The sequence below is a fragment of the Lacerta agilis genome, chromosome 6 (genome assembly GCF_009819535.1).
Source record: "Lacerta agilis isolate rLacAgi1 chromosome 6, rLacAgi1.pri, whole genome shotgun sequence".
Classification (NCBI taxonomy): domain Eukaryota; kingdom Metazoa; phylum Chordata; class Lepidosauria; order Squamata; family Lacertidae; genus Lacerta; species Lacerta agilis.
Window position 1 is genome coordinate 37,280,359 of NC_046317.1, and position 23,576 is coordinate 37,303,934.

Below are 23,576 nucleotides of genomic sequence, written 5' to 3' on the forward strand. Positions count from 1 at the left end.
TCAGTTGTACTAGGATTGGGGAAGAAAAGCTGAGACGATGCAACACCATGTACAAAGATCCAGGAAGGTTATGCTACATGGGAGTCCGTTTTAAGGGCTTCCATATTCTGTTCCTACATAGAAGTGCTGCTGCCTGCATTAGGATCAAGATCTACCCTTTAAAACTCTGTGACACTTGTGACACAGTAACCTGGTAAAGCAGCTGACACAGTACCTTTTTTTGGAGGGGGGCATTCATTGCCCCACCTGCCAGTCTCCACGATGGGACCTCTCCTAGCTCAGGTGGCAAGAGACAGCCCCTCCCTCACCCAGGCTGGAATAGCAGAGCACTTTGAAAGAATGTTGGACCAGCTTTTGCCTCTTCTTAAAGCAACAGAGACAGCGCTTTGAGTGAGACTGTGTGGCATTTTCGTGGAGCATGGTGCCAAGATGCATTTTGGCACAGCCCCCAGCAAATGTGGATTGAGACTTTTAAAAAAAAGTTAAAGAAGCAAGAAGGAATAGTCAGTCTTCTCACTCCATTAGCCCAAGGATTTGGGGAAAATATATCCCAGCTCCTTCATTTTTCATCCCATGCCCCAAGACTGGTAGACAACATTTGAGCTGAAAATTTTGGCACAGCACTGGATATACTGAAAGTAGGGGGGGGGGGAACCTTGTATGGGATTACATTTCCTGTAATTATGTTTACATATGAAAGAAGTGGACCATTTTTTTTTCTCACCAGTTATTAATCAAAATAGATGCAAAATCTGTGTTTATTATTTGCATAAATCTGGCGTCCTTCCCTCTGCCCATCCCACTTGGCTTTCTTCACACTTTTACATCTGACCTGGTTATTCCCATATCCCCCATTTAGCCGGCTACATTCTTGGGTTTAACCAGGCTTGCCCAATAAATAATAGAAAGTTCTCCTGCTTGAATGACCCCACAACAAACAGCATAGAAGCACTGTGTCACAATGCATCTGGATATCAGGGCGCCAGGTGACAGCTATGCATTTTGCCCAATCCCTGCTTATAGGGCTGGGAATTTGTGGTCTTGGAGAAATGCATTTGGTGCAAAAACATGTGCTATTTTCAGAATATTGTGTCAGAACCAACAGGAAGATGTTTTGTGTGTGTGTTTACATTTAATGCAAATTATAGCAGCACAAGCCTCCTTTATTGTTGCATGAAAAGCTTTCAAAATCTGCTTTCATTTGCTACTATATTTAAATTTCAAAAGCTTCAGTGTGCTAAAGATTTTCCTTTTGTGCATCTCCATGGCATTGGAAAAGAGACAAAGCAGAGATACTGCCTGTATGCATTGGGCCAATCAGAGACTATGTATAACTGGCCCATCAGTTGCTGGTGGTGATACTAACGGGGAGAGGGGTGTGATGAGCTTGGGCTGAAACCATGAACAGGTGTAAGCTGAAAGCACATTCCTGTCTTTTATAATTTGAACATTATGTTCTTATAATAAATCACTGATACAATCATTTATCAAATGTTGTTGTTATTCCAGACTCCCATTCCACCCACTACTACTCCTATGTTTTATCTGCTACTCTTAAAACTGCCATTCACTAAACCCTTGACAGACTGATTCCTTGATAGAATGAAACCAATCATTCTTTGATAAAATGACCCCAATCTAGCTGAACTGTAGCAGCACATTACACTTGTGGCAAAGCCTCTGCCCTCTGTTATGCTCACTGAGCTCCACTTTTTCTGATGTAGGAGCTGCATACATAGGAAAAACCTGACCCTATAACAGGAAAGTACTTGCCTACAGATGCTGTCTCAAGTTTTCTGCAACTTCTAACCAACTGATGGATGTCCAGTCTCTATGTGTGATCCTTATAGCTACTATTCCCAGGTTACATCTGCTGTGCATTTTGGAATGTAGTTTATACATCAATGCTCTATATGCTTGGACACCTCTTAAGATATAGTCACCAAACTGGGCACAATGGTTCCTGAGATCGACGAGCAAGTTTCTGCCTATGTTTTGATACTACCAGACCCTCTATGTGTCCCTATTTTCCAGGGACATCCCTGATTTAGAGAAGCCATCCCAGTTTCTGATTTGATCCCGGAATGTCCCACTTTTCCCTGGGATGTCCCTATTTTCATTGGAGAAATGTTGGAGGGTATGGAGTTATCTGACCCCCGAGACATCGGAAGGCAATCCTGTATAGGGAAGTTTTAAAAAAAAAAAATGTTTAATGTATTATTATGTTTTTATATATGTTGGAAGCTGCCCAGAGTAGCTTGGGCAACCCAGTAAGGTGTGGGGTGGGTGGGTATAAATAGTAAAATTATCATTATGGAATGGGACGTCACTATTTCCACTGGAGAAATGTTGGAGGGTATGTACCACTGGATACCATTTTGAATCAGGATGGTGCACTGTGCCTTAAAAGCTGCAGTGATTTGGACCTGTTAATAAACCATCACAAAATTTGGCATGGTGGTTCCCAAGATCAAGGTGCAAGTTATGACATATGTTTGCCTACAACGGGAGTCTATTTTGACTCAAGATGGCCAACTCTAGTATTTCTGAACTGGACACCTTTTAAGATATTGTAACAGCCATGCCCCCACTAGAGGAATCTTCCTCAGAGGATGACTTGTCACTCCTCAAAGTAGATGTTACGGAGAAGGCTGCTTCAGTGGACTGTGTGACAGGGCAATGGGAGCTGGGGCCTTCAGTGCTCACAGCCTCCTCTGCAAGACACAAAGGGCCCTTGCACAGAATCAGATGTCAAGTGTGAGCCTGGGAAATGTGGAGTCCTGGAGCATAAAGGTGCCGGTCCAGTCAGTTGCCAGAGTGCCCTTGGGAGTGAGGGACTACTCTGGAAAAAGCTGTTCCTTATTAGTAGACCAAACTCCTTAGGCAATCCAGGTGGCCTGCAGTGGAGCTCTGAGAGCTCATAGTTCAAAGCCTCCAGTTCCTGGGAGAGAGTGCCGAAACAACATTCTGCTCTATCTGTGGGATTGGCTTTGGTTTGTGTGTGTGTGTGTGTGTGTGTGTGTGTGTTTGTGTGTTTTTAACTGAATAGCAAAAACAATGGCACTGAAAAACAAATATCTTTGTACGCATGTACTGCAGAAACCCTGAAGATGTTGGCATAAAGCTAACAGCCATCATATTCTTTACAGTATTCTGTGAACGTTCTCTTGGTGAGAGTTTATTTTGTTTCTAGTTAAAAATACTTGTTCCTGCTCTATCTTTATTAGTCATTATTCCAAAAACGTAAATAATACTGTGATGTGGGTAGTGTGTGTCTTGCAGAATCTTTTTTTATTTGTATAAAGAATAAAGACACTTGGGGGGGGGGAAGAATCTACTTTTGATTGCCCTTTTGATAAATGAATTTGCTGGGGGAACTTTTCCACAGTGGTCTCAAAGCATAATATTTAACACTGCAACTCTAGGTCTAAGTCAGCTGTAGTTTACCATTGTTGTGAAATAATCAGTCTGGATGTAACAAACTTAAATGTTGCAAATTCCTTACAGTTAATATATTCATTAATATTATCAAAAATTAGATAATAAATACTTTGGGTTTTTGACAGCCTTTTGCTTCCTATTCTGTGGGTGGGCATTCTTATTAGAGGTGTGCATCCATTTTATAAATGAATGAATGAGCCTCATTCATTCATTTCTTGTTACAGAAGATGATGAATGAAAATCTGAACAAATGACAAATAAAAATCCATTCATTCTTTTTTACTTGCCTATAAAATGAAGACCCTTTGTCTAACATGTATGAAATTTGGAAGGTTTGGTAACTTTTGGTTTGGTAGTAAAGCAGCTGATATTGCAGTTTGCATAAATAATACAGAAGTTACAAGCTGCAGGAGATTGGCTGGATGTGCTATTGAGAAAGAACCTAAAGGACAAATGAACTAATGCATAAATTCAATTCAATAACATGGAAAACAGAATTAATTAACGTATAAAAATGAATGTAAAAATTACACACCCACCCCACCCACCCACCCACAGAGAGAGAGAAACAGAGCTGTATATTTATATATTTCATATTCCAAACTTGCATCTAATACTTTTCACTGCAAGAGAATATGTTTCACCTTCATCCCCCACACTTTATATGAGATGAACATGAAATTTGGGTTCTAAGAGTACCAGTGATGTTAGTTTTCATGGAAAAATCCTGTTGTGATTTCTGAATGCCTCCTGCAGGAAGCTGGATAACACTGCAATTTTGATTTGCAAAAAAGCACAATTTCTTTGGGCTGAAGAACCTATTGATATATTTAGGCACCATGTTTAATGCATACTATTGACTAGATTCCAGAGGAAGAAATGTAGCCTGCATTGTGCACTACAAAGGAAAAAGGCACTTGTGCTTGGCACATCTGCTTCCATCTGATTTATCGCAAATCTATTGGCCTGCTTTGTGATTCTCTTTTTCTGTCCCAGAAGATTTATTTGTGTTCTAATGTCATGTTGCAGTTTGCATTGGTGGCTATGTCATTCATAGTGTGTGTGCGTGCGTGTGTGTGTGTGTGTGTGTGTGTGTGTGTGAGAGAGAGAGAGAGAGAGAGAGAGAGAGAGAGAGAGAGAGCTCAGTTAGAATGTGGTGCTGATAATGCCAAGGTTGCAGGTTCGATCCCCGTATGGGACAGCTGCAAAGTCCTGTATTGCAGGGGGTTGGACTAGATGATTCTCAGGTTCATTTCCAACTCTACAATTCTATGATTCTATGATATAAACTCAGCACTTTGGCTGTAGCTTTCTATTCACTCTGCAACTACAAAATATAAAGGAACATTCAACTGTGGGTGTAATCATGCAAGGTGAAAGGAGGTAGAATATACTTTAACACATTAGCCCCACCAACAGTTTAATAAGATCTGCAAATTCAAGAAGTCCAGGCCTGCAACCCAATTTCATTCATTTTAGTATTGAGTGATCCCATTACCAGGCCCCACCGTACCACCCCTTTCTTTAAGGCTAAGCTTAAAGGCCATCTTTAAGCCATTCCACATATCATGCAAAATGATCACCCCCACTAGCTGCAAGCTCAAGTAGCAGGAACCATTGGGATTGGAGCCAAATGAGAAACAAAGGGAGGGGGAGGTATCAGAAAGCTCTAGGCATTGCTGATATTTGCATCTTTTAAAAAATGGGAAAGCGACAAAAACCCACCTCAAAAAAGCCTAGCGAGAACTGAGAATGGTAACTGAGGGTGGGGCTGTGGTCTAAACTACTGAGCCTCTTGGGCTTGACAATCAGAAGGTCAGCAGTTCGAATCCCTGCAACAGGGTGAGCTCCCGTTGCCCTGTCCCAGCTCCTGCCAACCTAGCAGTTCGAAAGCATGCCAGTGCAAGTAGATAAATGCGGCGGGAAGGTAAACGGCATTTCCATGCATTCTGGTTTCCGTCACGGTGTTCTGTTGCGCCAGAAGTGGTTTAGTCATGCTGGCCACAAGACTCAGAAAGCTGTCTGTGGACAACTACCGACTGGCTCCCTTGGCCTGAAAACAAGATTAGCACCACAGCCCCATAGTCGCCTTTCACTGGACTTAACTGTCCAGGGGTCCTTTACCTTTACCTGTACCAGTGTGTATAGAAAATTGACCTGTACAAAGAATTAACTTACTGTGTAGGTTTATGTGCCAGGAATTGGTATTAATACATAACTAATTAAGCACCCCAAGGGGCCATGTTCACATTCAAGTATTTACATTCATAAGTTTTATATCCAGTTATAAGGATGGAGAAATGGGATTTGATATTTTGAAGTTATTTTGTAAACTTATTTCTTCAGATGGGTCATTTACAGTGTGCTTAAGTCCCGACTTCCACCGCACTACCCTGTGGTCTATAACAATGATGAACTGCACACACTGGAATGTCAGACCTTGTCAAACTGCAGGCTTTTATGTTGGTTGTTTAACTTGGCTAAGTGTACGGCTGTGACACTACATGGTATTTCTGCTTTTTAGTCTAATGGGAATAGCCTGGATTGTTTTCACCTGCCACAAGGAGCAAATGTCAACACGGTGTATTCAGGGAAAAAACCAGCATCTCAACACTAGGAACATAGTGCTGATTTGACAATTGGCATTAGATTCCCAAACACTGTCCTTGCAGCAGGTGTCTTGGAATATGTGAGCATTTGTTTTAAATTGTCAGTGGACTAACCTACATTCTAGCTGCCCCTCTCCAGTGTATGATAACAGTTTTAAACTACACGTGCATTTAAGTAACATTGCACAACAAAATGCCTTCAAGAGGGTCTCCATAAGTTAAATTCCTCCGTATTCTTAGGTCATGTCTTGCCAACATTCAGTGTAGGAACCACTTCTTTAGTTTTGCTGCCCTACATGTAAAACGCTAAAGACAAATTTATCAGAAGCATCTTTGTAGCATATGTCTGCCTCAACACTGACCTATAATCAAGAAAGATTGGAATTTTGGCATTTGCTAGCTGTTTAAAACCTCCCTTTTGATGATAAAGTGGAGAAAGTTGAAAGCCCTCATTTGTGCTTTGATCTAATAAAGAATGTAATTCCAATAGCCAGCTAAACTCTCCCCCCACTGGCCTTTTTCTAGACAGATTTAACAGCATTGTATAATAAAATAGATACTATCTTGCGGTGTATTGAATGAACCTTCTGAAACACAGAACATTCAAAACAACAGCTAAATGTTTCAAATCAATGATACAAGGAAATTGAGGTGGGCTGGAAAACAATATTTTCTATCCTCTTTTGTGGTCATCATGTTGTTGTTTTAAAAGCAGTTATTTGAATACACACTCTCCAGGCCTGAAGTAGCTCAGAATTTAATTTACTGTGTTATTAACTAGTGCCTGAGCACGATAAGAGCCTGTGCCCAAGAATGAAGCCATATTAAATATGAATATGAATTGTTAATACTTCATTATTCAACTTATGCCTGTTAGCTCAATTGGTATCTATTTCCTTCTGCCCTGGGGTGATTTATTTGTTACCAACAAACATTTGTCTGGTGGGTGGCAATTGAAAAAGCACTCATTGGGCCATATGAATAGTAATTTCTTAAGCATTTCTAGTGCTGGAATAGGAAATGTTTCATTCATAAAGTCAGACTGTACATTCCTAATGAACCCAGGGACAGTGTGCAAATGAAGGGCAGGAGTGGGGGAAACTGTGCCTTCCAGGTGTTATTAGAATCAAGCTCAGCTGGTATGGTCACTGGGCAGGGATTATGGAAGCTATAGTACAATGACATTGGGAGTAGCACAAGTTCCCGATATCTGGTCTAGGAACAAGGTCTTTCATGAGTTTTCCAGACCAGCCTTCCCCACCTGTGGCCCTCCAGATGTTTTGGATTATAATTATCACCTTCCCTGACAATAAAACATGGGGGGGGGGGAGGCATGGCTGCCTTGGCTTGGACAGCTTTGGTCTATAAAATGAGTATTCATGAGGGTGAATCACCATCACAGTGCCAGGCAGTGCCTTAGCCTATGCACACTCATTTGAATACACACACACAAACACACCTACCTCACTCTCCACATAATCAGCAAGCCTGATCTTCAAAAGTTCCTGACGATATTGAGAGAGAGCCCCACGCATGTAAGATGTGCATGAACTGGAGCCTGCTATTGCAAGGCAAAACTCATATGTGCGTTCTACACAGATCAAATGTCAGAATAGAGCTATTTGTCTACTAAGTTAAAACCTGCTCTTTTTGGTTCCAGACAAAATATGTGAACATGTCCTCTTCCTTCACTTTCTCCCCCTCCCCTGCCCACTTCCCTTTTCTTTGCAGAATATCCATATGTGTGAAGACACTTTGGTTGCAGACATCATAGGATTTTGGTCATCGCTTCATAACTGATGTTCTTTCAGTTGACTTTGGGCTATATTTCTAGAATTTGGAAGAGCTCTGAATGTTTGGTAACATCAACTGTGGTAGCCAGCATCACACGGAATTGCGGCAGGTAGGCAATCATGTAACATGAGGTATTGTGGGGGTATATATATATATATATATATATATATATATATATATATATATATATATATATATATATATAATATTGCTGCTTTATTGTCTCTTTCCACATTCTGTTATTTTAGTGTTATGCTGAATTTCACAGTGAAAGTTGCCATTTTTGTTGAGTGCAACAATGTCTATGGAAAAGAAAATCTAACCTTCTACTTTGTGTGCATTTTTTCCTATCTACTTGCATTCATTGTCTCCCAAATCTGCTGCTGTCTTGGGAGTGGTGAAAGGAATGAAAATCCATTGCTGAATTTTATTGTTGCTGCTATGGCATGCATCTCTGACAGACATACAGTATGTAGAAAGCAAAGGGTTACTATCAGTTTGCTTCAGCTGCCTGTGTGTAAGCATTTTGTCATTTACTGAACTGTTTTTAGCTAAAAGAGAACTGAAATTATATAATTTCAGTTCTCTTTTAGCTAAAGGGTAGTGATAAAGCAGGATATCAAATCCAAACTGTTCTTCTTCTTAGTGTTACTCACATAATAAAAATTGTGAATTATTTACATATACTGTACAGTACTGTACCAGTCATTTGCAGTAAGAACATGCATTGCACAGTTCATGAAATGCCCGTTTCTTCCTATGTGGATTACACCAAATAAATGTTGAGAATCTAGATGAATATGCACAGGAAAAAATGTGGACTGTTTGTCATATGAAGTATATACCGGTAGTTTTGGACCCTATAATTTTATCTGAGCTTTTGCTTGAAAAAGGAATTTATGTACGGTAACTTTCAAAGTGTTCATACTTGTAAAGTAATAGTTACTTAAGTTAACACCTGTAACTTTTTTGGACTTTTAAAGTAATTATTTTAAAGTATGCCACTTTCTTATTGTTTTCTTGTTAAAAGCTATTTGATATTTGAAAATGACTAGGGCATTTGCAATTATTATTGACTTTATTTTGCATATAAGCCCAGGGGTAGCCTTAGCTTTCAGTCTAACCTGCTTTGTCACACAGTTAATAAGGAGATTAGTGCAGTTGGATAAACAGAGGTTTTTTTTTGTTTTTGTAAAGCTAGTTTCACTTGGGCTTTAAGCCTAGCAGCAGATGTGTTTAAAATGCTGTTTGGGAAACTGAAAAGGAGGGCATGTGTTCAATGGCATGTAGAACAAAGTTCAACCCTCAATGGAGTTTGTTGGTATTTCTTATGCTACTATCCACAGAAAAAATGACCCTAAGGCTACACCATAGTGCATGAGAATGATTGACAAGTCTGCAATTAAAATGCAGGAGATGCTTTTTGACCTGCATGCAAGATCTCTGTCTTGACCTTTGAACAACCCCTGATATTTTAGCATTAAATGTGCAGCACTCAAAAACTATAGTTATGCTTGGTTTCTGAATAAATTGCACATCTTGGAGTAGCTGAGTAAGTGGTCAGGTGTGTTATCTCTGAACTGCTGGTTCCCCATATGAACTCAAGTATAGAAATCAAAGTTAATTTTCTGAAGGGTTTGGTATGATAGTTAAAAGCCAGGAGACTGGGGGATTAAGAAGGAAGAGATGAAGAGACTAAACACACTGATTAAAGTCTCATGCTGCTCATCTAGTTATGTGATTCATTGGTGTTTTTTTAATGTCTTCTCCACCTTATTTTTCCACCAGTCTGTCTGGATTCCTGTTGCTTTAGCATAAATCACTACAGTGGCCTGAGCTGGCACCCTGAGGACTGATTGTAGCTAATTCATGCCATTTAATCTTAGACATCCAGGACATCATGCAAACCAGTCATATGGTCAAAATAGAGTTTTAATTAACATTTGTGTTTGAGATAATAGACATGGGCTAATGGGGTGTGTGTATGTGTGCTGGTGAAAAATCTACATAATCAAGATAGTAAATCTGTACATTGTGTGTGTGTGTGTGTGTGTTTCTGAAATATTTTAAATAATTCTGTAGAATTTATTAGCTGAGACATAACTGCAAGAGGAAATGACAGTTGCTCTTCATGACTTTTATCTCGGCTGTTAACCCACTGACTTCAATACTTTATTTTTATTTTGTCTGTTTTCAGAATATTCTATATTCAGGTCACACAATTAGAGGAAATATATATATAATGTTCCTTATTTTGTCTCCTGGAAGATCTTAAAAAAAAAAATCAGATCTCTCTCTCCCCCACCTCCCCACCTTGTTATATAATTATCCTGTGTCCATTAGGCTGGCTGTGATCCATCTTTCTTTTCTAGGAGATAGCCAGGAGGTGCTGAAAATAGATAACTCAGCTGTAGCATTCAGTATAAAGCTGGTGAAATAGACCAGAAAAGTCTTCCCTTTGTGAGAACTTGGTTGTCTAAGAAGACTGGGCCTCCTTACAAGTACACTGCATTATCTGGAAAGGAGTTGGGATTCCTGCTTTGTTGAAGTCCTTCAGGGAACATATAGAAACTGCTTGTGGCTCATATGTCAAGCCAAAGTCTTTACTCGGTTTTTTCTAACAGCTTGAAAAAGTTCCTGCTGCAGTACCAGGCCATCTGTGAGCATCTACTACTTTGGGCTTTTATACCTGTAGCATGGGCATACCGATGGGGGGGGGGCAGGGGGGCAGATGCCCCCCCTAGAAGCCAGCTGCCCCCCCCCCCAGAAGCAAAAATGATCGGCGCTGGGCGAGAGAAGCCGCAGCCCGGGCTGCCCGGCACGTCCATTTAGGCTGATGAAGAAGCGGGGCGGGAGGAGAGGAGCGGAGAAGGCGAGGCAGTGGAGAAGGAGGCTGCTGTCCCCGCCGCCCGAGTTCCTCCCTTTGCCCCCCCCCCCACGGGCAGAGGCCGTCTACCTACTCCCATAGGTGCCTTCCGAGAGGAACCACGGCCAGCCCGCCCCCCCCCCCGGTCCCACGACCCAGCCGAGGAGTCCTGGCCTCCAGTGCCCGTGCGGGGACATGTCTGAAGGCCCCCTCCCTGTTCCAATCCCCTGTCCCACCTCCCAGCTGCCTCTGGATGCCGCGGGGTCCCACATAGCCGCCGACCCCGGAGCTCCCCTGTCCGCCCCGAGGCCGCCTCCCACGCTAGGAAGACTCCCGGAGCTGGGCAGGGTTGGTCCTGCCAGGCAGGCTCGGGGGGGCGGCCTCTCCCATGGGCGCCTGTTTCGGAGGCGGAGGCGGGGTCTTCAAAGTCCCCCCTCCCGCTTGCTCAGCTCCATCTCATCCCGAAGGAGCGCGCGCCCCTCAGGCGCGCTCCCCACCAGATCCGTCTGACCTCGGCTGAGCTGCACCGCCTCTACTGCGCCCCCGCCGCCTCCGAGCCCCGCTGTTCAAGGCCAGGCAACTAACGGGCCGGCACCAGCCAGCCTCTCCTTCACCCCGCCCCCAGCCCCGCCCCGGCCCTGCCCCCGGGCACAACCTGAACGACCATGGCTTGCCCCCCCCCTAGTTTTGATCCTGGGTACGCCCCTGACCTGTAGCCTCTGCAGTTGTAACAAAACTGCAGCTCTTGTCTTCCAACTTCTCAGCCTTTCATCATGATGTCATTGTGCGGGATGTGTAGCTAATCATGTGAGAGCTCACCAGCTCTCAAATTTCCTGCTGCTCAGAGAAGCTTTGCTGTCCTGGCATAGATGCATGCTTTTAATGCACAACATGCCAGTGAGGAATTCAGCAAATGACTTGCATGCAGCTTTGTGGCATAATAAGTTACTCATTTTCCCCTTGCCTGGGTAGGGACTGCAGCACACTGACAGAGCCATGCTTTGCGTGCAGAGTGTCCCATCTGCACCTAAAGGGATCAAGCAGTAAGCAGTGAGAAACATCTCTCCTTAAGACTTCGAAGAGCAGCTGCCAGTCAGAGCTGGCAAATCTGGGCTAGATGGACAAATAACCAGAACTAATAAAAAGCAACTTTCCATGAACCTTATAGAGGCTTTTAGGGAACCTGAAATGGTTTGAGTGGCTGCAAACTACTGGTCCAGTTGCAGAGAGGTAGTGATATGGTATACCGAAAGGGATGAGTTTTCTGCAAGCAGCAGGAGGAAACAAAAGAGAGGATTTGTGTGATGTGTTGTTTGCTGAGACTTACTCGTGTTGTGTCCTTTAGAGTTTCAGGAGGACTAGAGGTTGATTTGCAACACCCCTAAATGAAAGGACAAATGGTTTATTCCACTTCCTATTCTTTTTAAATTATCCTGGGGACTATTAGGGGCAGAAAAGAATAAAGACAAAAAGCTCAGAGGGACCATTGGTATTGAATGAAGCTCCCCAGTATAGCTGCAACAACCGACGGCTGAATAATCACTAACCAGACCCTCTACTATAGCTTCACAGTTGCAGAGCTTTAGTTAAGATCAAGATAGTCTATTTTTTTACTTACTTAATGAAGGCTTCTCCTGGTGTGGTGGTTACTGTCTGCCTGAAGCACTTGGGCAGCTCATTGTAGAAAACACCTAAATATGCAGCTGGGTATCATCATGATTTGGCTTCTCAGTAGCAACTACACCACTGGGAAACATATGACCCTAAGAGGCATTTTGTGTGTGACTGCTCTTCTGTTCTAGCGTTCTCTACTCCAATATATTCACCAGAGAATGAACCCGGTCTTCTGTTGGACAGGATTAATCAAATTAGGATGTACTGTACATTTGTGCAAGCTTCAACTCTTCCTACTTAACAATCTGAACTTTTCCCCAACCAATCTTTGATAGATTTATCACTGTCTCTGCTTCATTAGTGTAAGTTCCTAAAGTAGCCTGGATTGAGCTTCCCACCCCATTGGGTCTCTGGAAGTTCTATCTTTGTGTGGACTAGAAACAGACACATATTGTCTTTGGTCAATTCATGTTCTAAGGCACCATGTAGTGTGCAGCCTGCCATTTCACACATGACAGCTGCTGTGGTGTATTTTGAGCCATTGATAACACATTGTCAGGCAATGATGTTCTGTCTAATATATCTTTAATTGAAGCTGTATACACACTAATCCATTTGTAGCATAAAAATCTAGCCCTCCCCCCAGCTCCCATCTGCAATTGTTCGTGCTTGTCCTCAACATGCTGTTTTCAATCTAGATCAATTTTAGACACCTCATGGGTGGTTGTGGTTACTTGATACACTTTTGAAAGCCCTTGCCTTGATTGAGTTACCCATGCCTTTTCTTCCTTGGAGATGCCCCAGGTGAGTGAAGAAGGAAGTGATGATTGCGTTCTTGGTATACGTCCCCCCATAATGTCATTGGGTGTAGGTGTGGATACACCCCCGTAAGACAAACTATGATACATCTTTGGACATATTGTGCAGAATTAACCTGCAATGAGCTTTCCTTTTTGGAATGAAACCATTTTCTCAACAAACACTTTTAAGGGGGCAAAAATATGCAAAACACCAAGAATGTCTTTGGACTATGTAGACAGTGAAAAACAAGGAATTGGTCCCTGTTGATTCTAGAATAAAATGTTGTGTATATGTAGCCCATAGAACAAAAAAATCAGTCTTTGCTCTTCAGCCAGCGGAGGGCTGGCCACTGAAGGATAAATGAATATATGCTATAGCAGCATGAAACAATGTGGAATATTGGGGGGAGATGTCTTGGCAGCAGTGATCCTTTTCATGGGAACTCCACCTGTGTTCCATTTTCCAAATTCTACTGCAATCCATGACTACTCAACTTGTCCAGTTCTCTTCAGGGTGTTTTATTTTGTTTTGTTTAAATGTGTTTATATTTCTGAAAACCTTGGGGGTTCCCTGAGCATGTTTCTCAACAACCCTATTTTGGCCGCAATCCTGTTGGCACTCAACACGAGAGTTTAGTATTAGGAGTGATATTATGCCTGGAATATCCATAATGTATATAACAGTGGATGCTATGGCTGGAAGAACTGCTCACCTTGTAGGCAGCATAATACTAACTATTTTACAATGACTTGTTATGAGGTTTTATTTTAATTGTTGTTAAGCCACTCTGAGCAGAGACAATGCATTGTAAGGGCAGAATATAAATATTCTGAGAAATTTGTGCGCACGCACACACACACACACAATGCTGATATGAAGTGAAAGATTGTGTTTAATTTATTTTTGTACAGTTCAGCATATAAGTATTGGAGCAGGGGATGTAACACAAATGCTTTCTGTAAAGTGGCCATTCAGATTCATTACAAACTGGGGATCTAGGACCAGCTGACATAATAGTAGTCCTACTTTCAGCCAACATGGACCATAGCTGTTAAGAGTGTTTAATGTAAAATAATTGTCCGTGACTGGTCTGGAAGGCGAATTCTCTGATAAGAAATGACTCCCACTAAGCCAAGAGCTTGATAGAAGGAATGCCAATTGATTATATTGTTACAATCTCTTGCTCTGTCAATGATAATTAGTGTCAGTAATTGCTGGAGGGTAGGCCAGTATCGGTCAGGACTCCTGCCATCTTTAGGAAATAAATCTATAATGGTTAAACTTTCTGTACTGGATTTTTTGTGACGTATGCAATGCAGATCAAGTTAACTAAAAGGCTCCTATCATATACTCTAGTGACCATAAATAAAGTACAAGCTGTATTAATATAACTGTGTAAGACTAGGGACTGCACTCATGCCCGTGCTGCTCACCCTTCCCTGCTACTCCACCCCACTCAGATTAATCCCCTACAGCAGCCTTTCTCAACCTTAGAGCCCCAGATATTGTTGGACAACAACTCCCATCATCCCCAGCTAGCAGGACCAGTGGATGATGGGAGTTGTAGTCCAACAACATCTGAGGACCCAAGGTTGCAAAAGGCAGCACTAGAGCTTTTCCCTCTCACTCCATGCAACTACTTAGGTCACTTCCCACCTTCCCCACACCATTTCTGATGCCACAAGTCTTTTCTATTTTGTAGTTCTGCTTTGTGCCCATTTCTACTTCACCCACATGTCCACATCTCCCCTGACACTCCTTATGTGCAACCCCACAAGCCCACAAACCAGTGGTAAACTCCTGCATCTTCCTCCCCCCACACATTGCAACTGCTACAAGGGTCATTTATTAAAGATTTTCCCTGACCCACTTCCGGTTATTGTAGAAGGATAAAATTGCACATGTATAATGATACATCTCTCCATAGGTAACGTGGTAATTTGTAACTCTGAACTCCTAGTGGTTTCTCTGTTACGGGTGCTAATGTGGAGTAACCTGATAATGGAACCAGTTGAATGCAGAGCGGTTATCAGGCTCCTGTACTTGAAAAGTGCACACCACGGGAGACGTTCGATGAGATGAAAGGGACTTATGAGGAGGATGCCCCATAATATGATGTAGTCAAGCACTGGCAAGTTCAAGTGTGGTCGGACTTCAGTGGAATAGCTCCCATTCCTGGGTGATCACAGTCTGCCATTGATGAAGACACCATCCAGCAAGTGGAGGCCGCCATTTTAGAGGATCACCGTATAACCGTTTGCCAACTAGCTGCAGATGTCAAGATCAGTGTGGGCTCTGTAGAAAAAATCATCCATGACCATTTGCACATGGGAAAGGTGTCTGTGCTGTGGGTTCCCCAGCTGCTGACACCTTTCCAGAAGCAGGAATGAGTCACATGATCACAGGCTCTTTTGGCCATGTGTCACAAAAACCATGATGACTTCTTCGCCAGACTAATTACTCAGGACAAAACATGGGTCCATCATTATGCCTCAGAAACTAAATGCCAGTCCAAACAACGGAAGTACTCTGCCTCACCACCTCCAAAGTGGGCAAGGTCATGTTCATGATCTTTTGGGACCAGTGCGGAGTAGTGATGATAAATTTCCTGGCAAAGGGTACCACAATTACCAGGGCATACTATGCTTCACTGCTGTAGAAATTGCGGAAGGCCATCAAAATCAAGAGGCGTGGTATGCTGACCAAAGGTGTCCGCCCTGGTTCACAACTTGCATGTTGCTCAGATGGAAGCACAGTTCTGTGGCTATGAAATCCTTCCTCACACCCCTTATTCTCCCGACCTTGCACTATCAGACTTCCAACTCTTTCCAACCATGAAGTTATTTTTGAAGGGCAAGCTTTTTCCAGACGATGAAATGCTGATTTCTGAGGTCAAGTCGTGGCTACTGATGCAACCTGCTGACTTCTACAGACGAGGTCTCCACAGCTGCATAAAGCGATGGGGAAAGTGTTTGGCTCTTGCTGGTAGCTATGTAGAGAAGGACTAATAACTTGCCCAGTTACGTTTGTCTCAGTCCACGGGAAGTACATCAGGGGAAATATTTAATGAATGCCCCTCGTAAGCTGAAAACTGCTACTTCCCCTCTCTGGTGTTACTCCCTGCTCACTCCACTCAAACATCTGCCATTGTTTAAAACAACCACTTCCCCCTCTTTCAGCACCATTCCTTCTTGTTGTACTCAAACTTGTCCCATTGTTTAAAACCACAATTTCCCCCTCTCAGTGTTCCTCCCTTCTCACTCCCATGCTATGGCCACTGCTGTTGTGCAACCTTCCTTTACTTTTGCCCCCCTGTCCCACTCTGACTTCATGAGAATCCTGGATTGCGATGCAGCAATAATCCTAGAAGTAACAGGAACAAATGCTTGATTATTTTTATTTTTTAAGTAATGTAGGTCCTATTCAAAAGAATGCTTGAGGATTCAAACTAAACAGAGAGCATGGTGTGAGAGAGTATGTATGTGTACAGGTCCACCCCAATGTCCCCATGTATACTGACCCCTCTCCCAACATTTGCACATTCAGTGTGAAGTTTTGCAGAATGACACACACCTTCAGATGCCATTTCTAGTAGAGTTGGTAGCACTGAATCAGAAGCAAGTGGGAAGGAAGGACGCAGTAACTTCTTCAGGGTGATGAAGCTATTACCGCTCATCAGGGTAAGCACCAATCAACACAAGGCTCACCAGAGCTCCTGATTGGTGCGCAGGGTTTAACGTGCTGGTATTCCCATTTATTTTGTTTTATTTATAATATTTCTGACCAGGCCTTCACTGGAAGGTCCCTGGGCAGATTACTATGATACTATAAAAGCAAATAATACCGTTCCAATTAGTCACAAATAAAATGGTTCCAAATGGAATAGAACAGTATAAATTTAGCAAAAGAGGTAGGTCCCTCAAAACGAAACAGCTTAACTGTCCATGACCAGGTTTAGAAGCATGTCTTCAGTGAAAACTGTATGATGAAGATGCTAGGTGCACATTGATGGGGAGGAAATCCCACAATTTAGGGAGCTGCCACAGAGAAAGCTCTCTCCTGGGCTGCCATTCACCACACTTCTGAGGTTGGCAGAACTGCCAAGAAGGAACCATCTACAGATCTTCACCTTACCAAGAAGGTCAGTATAGTTCTGTCCTTAATAGGGAAGCTTGATCATAGTGACAATGCCTAGGTAGGTAGAACGAAGGGGGCAGATATGCTGCAAGCATTCCCAAGCCATATAGCTGCTTTTGGTAGTGTCCCTGAGTTCAGGATCGGAATTTCTCCTGGAAGTGCAGCTCTGTCAATTCAAAGGAACATGTTACGCAGACCTGAATTCTACAAAAAGCTTTAAAAGAAATGTTGTCAGTTCCCTTTTGGAAATGGCAGTTGGGGAATGATGGGTTAAAACACGCTTTTAACTGTCACGTTTATCATTATTCGGGACAGTGGCCAAGAGACCTGCCAGTACATGAATAATACGTTTTATTGCTATCTCATATAAATGCTACTGTTGCCAAGCTTCACTTCTTCGGCTCAGTTTTTACATATTTGTCTTCTGCTCCTTTGGGTTTGTATGAGCCCAACCTGAGTTCAGTTAACTGGTAAGCACTGGGCTCTAGACTTGCCCAGTCTTGTATAAAGAATGATTCTTGAATGCATTGTACCTTCTAACTAATTTGTTAGTCTAAGTAGGGATGGGGTATGTGGGTTGGGAGGGGGAGGTGAAGGCTCAGTGGAGTGTTGAGATAGAATCCTGAAGCGAGCAATAGAAGAGCCACTTACTGGATAATGGATTGATAACTACAGCAGAATGTACCGTATCTGTATCAAGTTCAGTGCCTTTGTAGATACAACTGGGGAAATTGTACAGGACGTGGCTTGCTCAACCACGAAGAAAAGAGGGAAATGAAAACCAGAGATAAAAGCTCCATGAATGCAGCATAGCGGGGGACGGGATCACAGAATGTAGCAATACTAGTGTTTAGGAAGTCCTATTTGGGGGCAATAAGGAATTTAGTGAGGTACAATGCAAGGAAGCGTTCAAGGCAGAAAAAAGCAGCCAATGTGGTTTTAAGCAGAAACTGTTCAAAGGCCTGGGGTTAAGAAATAGATAGGGAAGGCAGTGAGACAAGAATAGACAGCCAGGTAAAGCTCACAGGGGAAAGATAAGGACAGACAGCAAAAGCCATTAATGTTAGAGAAAGAGAACTAAGGATACCGAGAATCACTTTCAAAATTAGATTTCATCAGAAGAAAACAGAACAAGAAGGACCTTGGAGAGAATCTATATGCAGAGGAAACGTCATTAACATAAATAGATGGTGTGTTTTGTTAACACTATTTTACTGAGGTAGTTTTTAAAGAAGGAAATATGTTCATGAAGAATAGGATATGGTTTCGAACTGGGAGTCACAAACAATATTGCTTGCTTTATTGGTAAAAAAACAAAGCTACATAAACAGATAAGATTTAGGGCATCATAAATTGGGAGTCACAACTCCACTGGGTTTACAGAAATGAAAAGGTGGGAGATGAAAGAAGATGGAAAGGAGGCATATGAAAGCAAGGTGGAGAAATGTCATAGTGCTTATAAGAAAGTAGTGTAGATCAGGCAATTATGCTTGGTGAAGTTTCTAGATTGAAAGTGAAGCTCTGTCAAGTTTAGGGGGAAAGGCAACTTAATAATATATATATTTTTAAAAAACACAGTGTTTTAACATACTATGGTCATCGTTTGGTTTAAACATGCATGTAGACTGTTCACAAGATTTGGGAAACAATCCAACCTGTTCTGGCTCTTCTGATTCAATTCAATTCAAGTGGATGAAATTTGCAGAGAAAGGAGCCCACCCACAGTAGATGATCCAGTTTTTTTGTACATTGAACTTAAATTTAAAAACCAGAATGTGATCTATTTTTTATTATCTGTCAGGATTTGATGCAATTTGCCAGGCAGCTTTCTGAAGGATAGGTGCAGCAGTTGTACTCAAGGGAAACATTACCACTTTGGGGTGGGCAAAATAGATACCACCTTTTGTTTTGTGGGAAATCAATATGAAAACTGGTGACATGAGAAAGAAGGCTCCAGGTAAGTGGATAGTAATAGGGTGGCAATGAGCAACACAGCTGAGAGCTTACCTAAAGGACAAGCAGCTTTATCTGAGGGGGGGGGAATGTTAAGAAAATATTATTAATATTGAGCAGCAAGAATTCAATGTAATGAAATCAAGGTACCCTACAACTCAAAAGAAGAAGGTGACACTTTGAACAAGCAATCAGAATTTGCCAGAGAAAAATGGAAAAGAATAAAAGCAACGAACAAAGACACACGTGCAGCAGAAGCAGGGTGGGATCTCTGAGAAGTTTTAAGAAACTTAAGGGAAAACAGGAGAACATAAACAAAATGAAAAATTAACAGCTAAAGTAGGTGATGCTTGTTTTGAAAGCAGAAAGAGATTATAATGTAAAGCATGGCTCAAATAGCCCCCAAAGCCCTACAACTGAACCAAAGGATAAGGAAAATGAGTTCTTCTAAAAGTTTGAAAAATAAGATGCAAGTGAAAACTAGAGGTGGGGGGAAAGGGAAGGAAAAATGATGGAATGAAAACAAATCAATTGAAGTTCTTCTTCTTTTAAAATTATTAGCAAAATTTCAATCCATACAAATCAAACCATACCATTATATACATTTCCCCCTCCCCCCCCCCCGGAGAAAAGCTCGTAAATTTTATCCCTTCTGTCATCCTGGTGTCATGCTGGTGTAAAGCCTGGTGCACCAGAAGCACAGAATAGCAGCAAATAAAATCCACTCATACGTCAGCAACTGATAAGACTTGTCAACTAGTTCTTCCAAAGTCTTTCTAAATTATAAAGCTCCAAAATACAGGCCAAAAAAGAGCAGGTCTTGGAAGAGCGAGGCATACAATGGGCACCACCAGTGAAAAGGCCCTGCTCCATGTAACTCCTGCCCTGTCATTTGATAGAGTGCCCACTTGCCCTCTTTCTTGACATGAAATGCTCTCTATTGGAGTCTCCAGGTCCAGTACAAAGACCATAAGAAGGGAGAGCAGGGGCCTTGAAGTTTCCAACAGCTGTTAAGCAAGCAAGCAAGCAAGCAAGCACACAGGTCACATTTGTCACAGTCAGGACGCCTATGTCCTGGCCAGGCCTGCACCCAGTCTTGTTTTTGTACTATCTTGTTTGTCCTCAGTAACCAAAATTATATTATCAACATATACAAGCAGAAAAGTTGCTTTCCTTCATTTGCAAGGAATCGTACAAAACAAAGTGGCACTAATAAAGAAAAGTTCCAGGGTGGCAACAGAAAGCAAACTAAAAATGCTTTTGCAGTTGATCAAAACTATCCAGCAATATCAAGTTATAGGAAAACTGGTGCTATTAACAGTGATCCTTCTAGTTGGTTAATTGGTTTGGCAACTTCCATGCACATGACGTGTGATGCTAATTATTTCCACCAAGAGTTAAATGATAACTGATCAGAGGCAGCTACAGGAGAGCTATGAGATTCAGGTGAGGGTCAGTTGCCTTGTCAATCGCAGCAGGTATATAAGAGGATGACCCGGCCTGCCCAGGCCTGCCCACCAGTCTCCTAAAGAGGAGAAGCCTATCATAGAAGACTTGCGTATAGTACGCAGATCAGAAAGGGCCACAAAGGGGAAACCACACAAAAGGTATGCTGAACAGTTTGCTAAAACATTCATAGCAGATACAGCTGTTGTTAGTAACTCAGAAAAGGTTTGGGAACCTTCAAGCTTCAAAGAGGTGCAAAGTTTAACCTCAGAGGATGCTGAGCCATGATTAAATGCCATGAAGGCTGAACTTGATTCCTTAGAGAAGAACAAGACATGGGAACTAGTTCCAGGCCTGCCCAGGCCACAAAAGGTTTACAAAGTTCAGTTATTGCAAAAGTTTTTCAGTGTTAATTTTATGCATTATTTTTTTAAAAAAATCACCATGGTATTTAATAATAATATATTATGTCCTTTAGAGGAGAAATTGTGAATTGTAGAATTTTAAATACCCGTCATCATCCTTGGCTTCACTCAATTTTGTTTATAACATTCTTCCGTTTTCTTCTAGTTGTGAGGGTGGGGGTGGGTAGAAGCCTCACAAGTGGAGTAGCCTAGGGCCTCTCCTCATCTAAATCCGGCCCTGCTGCCACTTCCCACCTGTCTAGGGCATTTTCCACCAGTCAGCTTGGTCTTGTTTTTAAAGGAAAAAAAGGCATAGGGCCTATGTGTTGCAGTTTTCCCAGAGCACCCAATACCTTTGTCTGGCCAAGCCATGCATCCTCTCTCCAGAGCAGTGGCCCTGCTCGGCTGACTCCTTGAATGTTTTTCCATTCTTGAGCTTTTATAACGCCCCTTGTTTGTCTGGGTGAAGGGCAATGTGTATAGAAATGTCTGGAATGCAGCCTGCTATATACAGGTAAGGGTCACAGCAGTTGACCCCACCTGCATTGGCACCAGCCCTGCCCACCACAAGCACACAGGCTGCATGGTGTTGCTTGTGAGGGAATGCAAGTCTTGGTTCCTAAAAGGTTTCCAATCCAAGCCCTTCTGTAAGAAAACAACAACCCTAAATATACAGATCAATAATTAATTTTAGACACAGACAAACATAGGGGGAGAGAGGAGGGGGGGAGAGGAGAGACAGACAGACAGACAGACAGAGGCACACACCAAGGCAAAGGAGGAAGAAAAACATGTATTTCCCCCACTGTAGATTCCCCACTCCCTTAGTTGAATGTTTACTGTCAACTTTATCCATACAACTGTTGGGATTGACAAGCATTGTATTGTAGCATCTGAAAGATGTGGGACTAGCGAGGCAGAAATGGCAAAAACCACTTCAAAATGTGTACGGATAGAGATTTAAAAAACAATGGAACAGTTGTTTTTCTTTTTTTGAAATAAATCATGGACTGCACAGGTTTTGTGAAACAGGCGCCTCATTAAGATTGGCTTATGCTGGGAAAAGTTTGACAAAGAAAATCTTTTTTATCTTGGGAAGAGAGGAATAAAGATAAAAAATGAAAGATTTGTTCAGAATGATTTTGTGTGCAGGCTGAACATCAAAGGGCCAAAGAATTTTCGCCCCCCAGTCACAGATGGTGAGAGCAAGAGAACACAATTCTAGGGTCTCGTGCTAATGAACACACCGATTTCACTGAGCTGAGAAACAATGGCAAACACTTCAGATGCTTTGCTTTTTCACAGCCCCTTTCATGAAAGGGCTCTGAAGTGCCTACAAAGTCTTGGGATAACAAGACAAGGCGTTTTGAGGGGAAAGAGAATACTTGTGCTTTGGCTGTGCTGGTGTAAGATTGAAGGAGAATATGACTTTAAAAGAGAAGATCCCCTGCCAATGTGTATTGATGAAATGGGTGAGTAGGTAAGATTCTTAACTGTTTTTATGCCATGGGTCCTAGGCAAGGGAGATGAGATCAGACCAGACTTTGTTGTTATCCCCCTATTACCTTTGGGTAGGTTTGCATTAGGCTAAGTTGCACAGTTCATGAAGTCTCAAAGAATCATAGCAGAGAATACATTCAACATTCCATAAAATTATTCATTTCCAGATGTATGCACAGTCATGCAGATGTGTTTAAATCCCACCATTTCAAGTACTAGACATTAGACTATAGGCTTGCTAGAAGTAGCTGGTGGGCCTTCTGTAGGACTCAATGGAGTCCCCAATTAAAGGCCTCAGTGCCACACATCTTGCTCTCTCTGTATTTTAACTCTCCTGTTAACTCTCCTTTAGCTTAGTTTACAAATATAATCTTGTCACTTTGAGATCTAAGCGAAACTGGATTATGAGAGGAGTCCAGTATGCTAACATCTTTGCATACTTTATCTTGGAATCTTGATGCATTTTTTACAACTACTGCTCCAATAACGTGCCAGACACTTCCCACTGTCAGTATGTGTAGCAAATATGAATCAGTAGTTCAGTATGAATATCAACACAAAGTGATGCTGGTGGGTGCCGTTTGCAGTGCTTTTTCCCTAGAAAAATAGATGCCAGTACTCACCATGAAGTAATGACAGTAAGTGTCACACTTTTTAGCAACAACAACAACAAGGTTCCTGTACTGTGTACCATTGAGTACCCCCTGAGAAAAAACACTGGTCATTTGGTGCATAATAGATACCCAAAGTCACCAACCAACACTGTTGACAAAGTCAGGAACTTTGGAAAATTTAGCAAGCATGGTGTCACGGCAACCCTTGCCTTTTTGCTGTTGCTGCGAGCTAAAGCCGGCTCCGATTTCAAACTTCAAAAGCATTTATTTAGTGCTCGGTAATTACAGTGCAATAAATCATGTCTACTCCCTACTACAGCAAATATCCTAACTGCTTTCATTTTTGCGCCTTTTCCAAAATAAGAATTTCCTGGTCGCTCTGAAATGACGTGTAAAT

General features: G+C 42.2%; 1 protein-coding gene across 9 annotated transcripts in view; it reads left to right on the plus strand.

The window, feature by feature from the left end:
* The window catches only part of DAB1 (DAB adaptor protein 1), a 561,275-nt gene that overhangs the window by 166,204 nt on the left and 371,495 nt on the right, over nt 1-23,576 (plus strand). For all 9 annotated transcript variants that reach the window (XM_033152001.1, XM_033152013.1, XM_033152007.1 and 6 more), the window contains exon 2: nt 7,782-7,953. The gene's annotated coding sequence lies outside the window, so the exon portion shown is untranslated. The remainder of the gene's footprint in view (nt 1-7,781; nt 7,954-23,576) is intronic.